Source organism: Erinaceus europaeus, chromosome 2 (genome assembly GCF_950295315.1).
Source record: "Erinaceus europaeus chromosome 2, mEriEur2.1, whole genome shotgun sequence".
In the NCBI taxonomy this organism is placed as follows: Eukaryota; Metazoa; Chordata; class Mammalia; order Eulipotyphla; family Erinaceidae; genus Erinaceus; species Erinaceus europaeus.
The window spans coordinates 68,487,515-68,497,090 of record NC_080163.1 but is presented as its reverse complement, the minus strand read 5'-3'; positions in this window follow the sequence as shown (position 1 = coordinate 68,497,090).

Sequence of the window (9,576 nt, the reverse complement as noted above, 5' to 3'; positions counted from 1 at the left end):
AGTTCCTGCTGTTTCATTTAGAAATAGCTCTTTTTAGAAGATTTTAAAGATTTGAAAAAATACGGGAATTACTACAATATGATTTGATAGTTTATATCTTTTAGTTAACAGTTACATATGCATGTTTACTTGTTCCTTCTTTATTTTATTTGTATAAAGGAAACACTGACAAAACCATAGGATAAAAGAGGTGCAACTCCACACAGTTACCACCACCAGAACTCCGTTTCCCATCCTCTCCCTTTCATGTTTACTTTTTCTAACACACACACACACACACACACACACACACACACACACACACACCTCTAGTCATGCTTTTCCACTGTAGCATCTTGTCCAAGGGCAGACTGTAGTACTCTTTGCCCTTTCTCTTCACCAAACAGTATCAGCCTCAGGCCACCTTTATCCCATAATGTTTTCTATTTTGTGTTCGTGTCAGAAACAAGTTCATTTATCCCACTCTGCACTGACTTCTGCATCTTCAGATGAGTTCTGACAGAGTACAGGTTGGCCCCTTTTTCAAATTGAGGCTCCATGAGGAAGCTGTGCTGTGGTCCCTTTGCCAGATGCCTGCCTAATGGGCAAACTGGGTATGGTTTGCAAACAGACAGAGATGGAGACTCTTGAAAGCAGTTTGCTTTAGCTCTTGCTGGGAAACAAGAATCCAGACATCACAGAGGATTGAAAAATCAGGTCATATGTGATGGGAACTTGAACAGAGGCAACTGTTGCTTTTTATATCTGTGTTTATAGATTTTTTTTCCCTGTGAAAATAGCTTTCAAGTGCAGCTGGAATAAGGAAGTTTGGCAGTAGAGAAAGTTTATTTCTTTTCAGTAAATTGCTCCTGGATATATATTTGACTGGATGCTGGACCAAAGGCATCTGCTAGTTTCACCTGAGTTTTTGATAAATAAATTGAGTTATGAGAGTGTGGCATTGTTTGTCATTTCAAACCCAAACCCATATAAGATCTCTGCACACAAGAGAGATTACAAAGAATATTCCCCACAAAATATTCTATATAATTATAAACATTCCACTTACAATTAAATTTTATTTACTTTGAGGGAGCAAAATATAAGTAACCCAATAATTGAAGCACTTTAGCTGTAGAATTAACTGTAAGAATCCTAGAATTTTACAGATTAAGAGTCTGAGGTCCAAATAACTGAAATGTCAATACAAGTACTTTATCCCAGAAAAGCAGATTAATTTATGTTCTAGGGCTAGGGAAAGTAAAACACACATTGGAATACTGCAGATTAATTTCTCAACTATTGTCATTGATAAATTAACATATGTATTTCCTAAATAATAGAAACAGCATATTGGTTTTCTCTAGTCAACAACTTTCCTTTTTGAAAAAGCCTTGTGAAAATTCTGAATATTCAGTATAGAATTGTTAACTGATACTCAATCTATTGTAGAAACTCTTCGGCATTTTATAAAGGAAACTACATATATGTGACTGTGTGAGTGTGCATGTTTCAATCCCTGCCCTCAGACTTCAAAGATAAAATTCTTCAATTATCAGAAGGATGAATGATCTACACCTCCAATTTTATCATTTCCTTAAGAGCCAATCAAAGACATGTATAATAGTTTCCTTCTGATGGCACAGACAGAAGATGGTTGCAGGATTCTTTTCATTTTACTTTATTTTTTTGTCTCTGTAACAAATCCTCACAGGGCTCTACAGACACTGATGTGTGAGCTGACTTTTGCCTTCATCTCCAACCTTACTTCTTGTCACTATATGGCAGCAACTCTGGCCTTCTTTCAGTTTTCAGAGTCCATCAAGATCTTGACCTCATCCTTCTTATTTGCTTATCTTGCAAATAAGAAAGCTTTCTCACTGACTTTATGGTGTATCTTCTCAGTCTTCAGGAGCATGTTTCTACATCCAAGTGGCTTTCTCAGATTTCTACCTAAATCTTTCCTGTCTAATCTTTCTACCATAGCGACATGTTGGCACACTTTTTTTTTCAGCTAACTATGAATATTTCTGTATGTTTATTTATTTTTCCATTTTTTATATTTATTTATTTATTTAAGAAAGGAGACATAAAAAAAACTGTAGGATAGGAGGGGTAAAACACAATTCCCACCACCTGATCTCCATATCCCATCCCCTCCCCTGATAGCTTTCCCATTCTCTATCCCTCTGGGAGTATGGACCCTGGGTCTTTGTGGGTTGCAGAAGGTGGAAGATCTGGCTTCTGTAATTGGTTCTTTGCTCAACATGGGCATTGACTTTTTTTTAGCTTTTTAAAGAGCTGCTTTTCAAAAGAGAGTGATTTGTGTTGTCCAGAGAATATCAGATAGCATTGGAGGCAATTTGGTTGTCAACAGTGAGGAAGGAAGGGCTTGCTACTGGCAGAGAAAAGATAGTGGTGGATGGGCAGAGAAGTTACTGGACATTCTACAGGGCATGGGATACCTTCTATAACAAAGTATTAGCTGGCCACAAGTGCTGCAAGTATTGAGTTTGAGGAATTCTGATGTAAAACATAGAATATCTAACCTTATGAAAGTAGGAAAAAAAATAACTCATATGGCATTTAAATGAGAGTAACTCCTGACTTTTAACAGTGTTAATAATTTCACCTATTTGCTCATTACTTCATTTAAAAAATATTATGTCTTTACTAGGTTGCAAACTAAAAGTATTCAGAGACAATTTAGGAAGAAGTCAATAAGTATTTGTTGAATGAAAGAATGATCAAGCCAAATTAAAGATAAAGCTGTGATGGTTCTCTAAGTGATAATAAAAAAGGATCAAAAGATCATAAGTGGGTTAGGGAGATGTCATAATGGTTATGCAAGGAGCATTTCATGCTTGAGGCAGCAAAGGTCTCAGGTTCAATCCCTAGCATCATCATAAGCCAGTGCTCTGAACAGTGCTCTGGTAAACAAACAAAAAAAATAAACCCATAAAGACATACTTCAAATTCAGCATAAAGCAGTGCTTTATGAAGCATTCAAAGCAATTCTTCCCATTAAATCCAAAAGGTTTTCCTCAGAATTTGTTACATAATTTTCTCTGTTCTGGAGAAAACATGTGAACAAAAATTTTAAGTAGAAGAACATACTGACTTGAAAAAAATTGTCAAAGTAGCTTAGCCTGCAGGGCCAGTGTACCTGGAATGGTCAATACACCTCTTTGATGCTCTCTGTTAGTCAGCAGTGCATTTAGACAGAAAAGTTATCAAGCCAACTATATTTTGAGATTTGGCTTAGTTAAAATTAGACAACACAATTTATATATCCACTCAACAGGGAAAATATAAACTACAAAACATTACAGCATTCTGAAAGCAAACTAGGGTGTCACTGTTAATACATCTGTGTGGCAGATTCTTTCTTTCTATTGGGAATTTCATATACTAAGTATGACATACATCCCATGAAAGTAGGAAAAAAAATCACAAGGAGCTTATGTGATATTATTCATAATTTCTTTCCTTCCATTAAATAAAAATATCAAGGAGCCAATGTATTCATATATACTTCAGCAGATCGACTTCTATAATCCACAATGTGTACATACTTCTCTTTTGACATTAATAGGCTAGAAAATAAGCAAAATGCCCAGTGTATCCAGTAGCCCATGGTGGAGTTCCTGGAGAGAGCAGAGATTACAGAAAGCACAACCGTAATTTACAACAGAATGTATTGGAACAGCTCAAAATCTATTTTGAGTGCTCTGGGGGTAAGACAAATGGCAAATATCATTCTGAGGCTATGGAAACTCACCAAAGGAGTCCAATTAACTCTTCCTATAAGAATGAACAAATAAATGACTACATAGAAGTATGTGCTGGATTAACTTATCATTAATAAAAAAGAGTGATATTTCATATTGTGTAAGGGTAGTTAAACCCAGTATGATAGTCATAGAGCTTTAAACATGAAGTATATGTAGTCAGGAACCTCAGAGACTCAGGAAGTATATGCCCATGAAAGGAAAGACAGGGAGCCGGGCTGCGGCACAGTGGGTTAAGTGCACATGGTGCGAAGTGCAAGAACTGGCATAAGGATCCCGGTTCGAGCCCCTACCTCCCCATCTGCAGGGGGTTTGCTTCACAGGTGGTGAAGCAGGTCTTTAGGTGTCTACCTTGCTCTCTCTTTCTCTGTCTTCCTCTCCGCTCTCCGTTGCTCTATGTCCTATCCAACAACGACAGCAATTACAACAATAATAACAACAATGGCGACAATAAACAAAGGCAGCAAAAGGGAAAGAAATAAAAATTTCTTAAAAAAAAAAACAGGAAAGACAGGTCAGTGTGAAAGACACAAGAAAGAAGCCTTATAAGCTTCTTTTCTGTTTCTTTTTATTTATCCTATCAATCTCTGCCTATATGTGATTCCTATAAATCTAACAAGTATAGGAGATGAGACAAAAAAATATAAAACATTGTCTTTATAAATTGCAACCAAACAAAAGTACACCCTAGTAATTTTTAGTAAACCCTGGACCTCAGAATAACTTACAGATTTATTGTAAATTATTTAAAAATCAAGGTAAAACAATTCATCAATATTTTCTTGTATCATCTTAAGAATAAATAAACTAAAGGTTATACAAAGTCTGATTAAAGTTAACAGTCTAGGATGATGGGCCAGTAGGGCAGGAACAATTGTTTTTGTTGAATGGAACAGGCATAAGAGTAATGGAAAAAAACTAACAAACAAAAAAATTGGAGCTCAAGTCAGACAATGGGAGAGTATGGTTAGCATTATAATTCTTTTTTCAAATAAGACCTTGAGATTTAGACATCTTTATTTTGAAGATTTACCAAAAACTCAGCATAATCACAAAGAGTCAAAATGTATTATGATTTTGATTCTACCACCAGTTATTTATATTCTAAAGGATTTATTCAGGCTGATATAGTAGCTCACCTGGATAGTGTGCTTCTTTGGAGTGTTCATGATTTGGGTTCAAGCCCCACACCCACAGTATTGAAGCTTCAGAGCTGTGGTCTCTTTCACTTTCTCTCCCTTTAAATAATAATACTGCCAGTAGTATTAATACTTAAAATAATTCTATTAATTAATGAGAGAGCCAGAATGTCATTTTGGCATAAGTAATAATAGGGATTAATCTTTGTGCCTGATTTATGCAACTCCTGTGCTCTTCTCACTAAACCACACCTTACAACTCCCAACATGAGAAAAGGATTACAAAGTTGGTACCACTTTACCTATGTCTATTGCTACTTTCAAATAAGCTTTTATATATGTATAAGTCATGGGTAAAGAGTATTCAGGTTGAGAGGCTAGTGTTAATGACAGTCAGAAGAGATGACCTAAATATCCCTGCTGTCTTCTCATTGATCTAAGACCATTGCAACATTGTTCAACTGTCAACTATATTAGCATTCTGTGTATCATAGTTATGCCCTCGTCATGTTTGTAAATATTTATCTTTTTACCTAAGTGTCAAATTGTATATATATATATGTCAAAATGTCCTGGACTTAGAGTACTTACTATATATAAATCTTAAGGTTGTGCCACTCTGGAGCTGCTATGCCTCTTTTTCCCCGACAGATGTTTTGACACTATGTGGCACCAGGACAGAGTTGTCACAAGCTGGTTAGGTCTGTCTCTAGTACTATACTATATATGTCAGTTATTTATTTTCTATGTATTTTGCATGATGTGATGGGACATTATGAGTCCAACTGATAACACTTGTGCACAAAAGACTTAGAATCTTCATTAATGAAGTATATACTGCTGCGCTGAAATTTTGTAAATTAAAAAAAATGTTTTCTTTATTTATTTGATAAAGGCAGCCAGAAATCAAACACATAGGGGGAGATAAAGAAGGAAAGGGAAAAGCACTACTTCACCATTTATAAAGCTTTGCCTCTGTGGGTGGGAAACAGGGACTTGAACCTGAGTCCTTGGACGTTATAACTTGTGTGTTCAACCAGGTGTGCCACCACCCAACCCCTGATCTGAAATTCTGTACTCAGTAAGTAATTCCTTCTATACTCCACAAATAGAAATAGTCAAATACAGATTATTAAAATATATAAAATGATTTGATTTAATGAACTACAACCCAAAGGAATCAGAATGTATGTTGAGGTTGGGGAAGCAGGGATGGCATAAGGTAGAAATTCTTAGATATAAGAAAATGACTGGGAGTTGAGCTGTAGCAGGTGGCTCAAAGTGCAAGGACCTGCCTAAGGATCCTGGTTTGAGCCCTGGATCTGCACCTGCAGGGGAGTCGCTTCACAAGCGGTGAAGCAGGTCTGCAGGTGTCTCTCTTTCTCTCCCCCTCTGTATTCCCCTTCTCTTTCCATTTCTCTCTGTTTTATCCAACAAAAAAGACATCAATAACAACAATAATAAAAAACAAAGGCAACAAAATGGAATAAATAAATAAATTAAATAAAAATAAAAATATATTTAAAAAATAAAATGACAGCAATTTCTGTCTCAACCTCTTCAGCTCTGGTTGCTAAGTCACCATGACATACCACCATGTATGCTTTTCATTTTTTGGTCCTGGGCCTGACAGTTTGATTAATTCTCTAGAGTGAAAAATCTTCACATGGAATATTTAAAAATTACACACACAGACACACACTACACACACCACTCACCTAGCACCCCATTATTGCCTCTGACTTAAAAAATCTGTGTTATATTGATAATTAAACTGGCACATGTAGGTGAAAACACAAAGTGACGACTCATTTGGTGGGAAAGAATCTTCTACTCTGTGACAGTACTTAAAAAATCTCTAACTTACACCACAGTTCACTCTTTTCTAGGAGCAGTTTTTTTTTTTTTTTCTGTCTACCACAAAAATGGCTTCAAAGCTTTGCTGCTGTATTGTTCTTTAGCTGTGCTCAGCATACAAAAGAAAAAAAAAACAACTACATTCCTTCCATACTCTGTGTACTTACTTGTATACTTCCTCATTTCTGAAACAGAAGTAACAATTCCAAACCCTTAACATTAACAAAAAATGAATTTTATAACAACAATAATAATAGGATTTGAATCAACAGGCATACAATATATGAGAAAAACTATTCTGAACAGAAATTACCTTTCATGAGCACCATTGCTTCATTTTAACAAAAATATTACATCTGACCTTCAGAGAATAGTTAAAGAAGTTAGAATAATTTAGGGATATGTTGATTATGTATAGAGGAGAAATTTCATTGAATAAGTCATTGACTTTGTTTTATTATATCTGCAGATTTGGGACCTGTTAGCTCTTCTGATCAAAGAGGGGTTGGTAAAGTCTAGAATTGTTCTATAAGACTTTAACTTCAATTTCCAACTACAATGAGTAATTTTTGATATGACAAACTTTCCAAGTCCTTTCCTCTTATTCCAACTTCCACTGCTCGAGCAAGATCATACTTATTCAGATGTGAATTCAGAAACTGTATCAGTCTTCCTCAACCTCTCAACAACTATCCCATAAGTGACTACTCATTCTTCTTGAAGATTTCTTCTCATAGTATTTATGTAACTACACAATGTCAATATTCTGTCAATCTCATTTTCTTTTCTTTTTTGATCTCCCTGCTTGGTTCTTCCTCTTCTACCCAACTTCTCAATGAGAACCTTCTTTACATGCTTACTCTCTGTTCTTAGGTGGTATGCTTCATTCACATGTTTTTAAATTCTATGTGTATGCTATTAGTCACATTTTTCTGACAGTATTATACCCCAAAGTGAACTCTCTTTAAAATTTTTTATGTTTCATTTATTTAATTTGGTTGCACAGAGAAATTGAGAGGGAATAGGATGGAATTGGAGAGTGAGAGACAAAGAGACACCTTCTTATAGCTGATGTAGATTTCCTTGTTCATAAAGAAGGATTGGACCTAGGCCCTTGTGTATGGTAAAATATGCACTTATCCAGGTGTACCACTGCCCAACCCTCAAAAAACTTTTTACAGCTGCAGAATGCCCAGAATTCTTGGGAGTAGCCCATTATTCTCAAAGATCTTGTAGTGGGCCAGCATCAGCATTTTCTGGGGACTCTGGAGAGGAGCTATGGAAGGGTGTTGGCAGTGACAATGGAATGGTTGTTTAAGACAGGCCCTGCACATTTCCTGGCTCTGTGCTGGAGGATCAGATGATACAAGACAATATGTTCCTCAACTGTTTGCTGGTCTCACCACTTAATGAATACCAGAGCCTGACTCTTGGAAGGTTGCTACCTTTTGGATGTTTCCTGGAAGCTCTGAACATGGACATGGAACAGGGAGCAATAGCCCTGCATCAGCTCATAGTATCTCAATATCTTGCCAAGTTCTGTCTGGCTTTCCAGGTACAGTACCAAGAAATTCCACAGTGCCCTGCAAACCCTTCAATCCCTGGCCCACAGTCCCCAGGGCACTCTTCATCTTTCAACTGGGAGACCAGTATTGGGAGCACCCCCACTGTCCCAAATGCTGAACAAATGACCAATGCTAAAGCATTATTTTCTTCTCTAAATTGTTTAAATATCTAATTTGACTAGTTTCAAAGCTGATTAGTGCTAAGCTTTGGCTGTATATAAATTTTCATCTAGAGTATAATGTCTTAGGTTCTAGATTGTAAAATCTGAAATTGAATGAGGAATTTTCTTATGCATAAACACATAGATGTTTATCCTCATATAATCTTTCTCAGATGAAGCCCTGAGGCAGCATGACAAAGTGCCATAAAGAAATAGCTGAAAGGGTGTTTGCTTCAACAAATCTTCATATACACATATCTTAGAAATGAGACCCTACATTTTTAAAGGGAAGAATGTCATTTTCTACCAAGTAGGACTAGTCCAGTGCTCCTGTTTCTTCCCAACTGACATGTCTCACATGTGCCATATGAAATGTAGCTAGTGGCTATATTGACATTTAGAATGATTCTTTACAAATTAAGCCTTAAAATTTAAAGTAAAAGAACTGGAAATTGCAGGAGAATTTCACTTGGAGAGCTCTATTTTTTCAGTTATTGTTTTTGAACAAGTGAAGAAACCCCAATTGCTTCAGATTGCACAGATTAAACTTCGCTCCTAACAGGGAGATAATTAAGTAGAATAGAAACTACTGTTCAGAACTGCCACTAAGGCTACACAGGATACTGAAAATGGCTTTGTGTCTATATAGTTTATTTAGTATTCCTGTTTGTGATATAAGAGGAGGACTCAGAACACAGTCGTGATTGCAACTGAATTTTAGCACTCCCTTAAGGGAATGGATCTGCCTTTCCCAAAGGAGGAAACTTTAGCCTGCAGAAAAAATTTAAATCTTCCTAAAGTTATTAATTACTGGATACAGACCCAATTACACAAAAGGTGTGGTTCACAAGCTCAAGAAATGTAATAAGACAGACTTCAAAATAATGGATAGGATTTGAAAAAAATAACATAAACAGACATTTAAAATGTTCTGGTTGAAATTAAAGAATTGAAAAGTGAGTTGAAAGAATTACAGCAAGATGGCATCACAAGTATTATTATAGTAAGATAAATTAATGAAAAAAATCAACACTGGACTATATTGAATTGTGGATGACACACTTAAGTTTTTTTTTTCAAGATT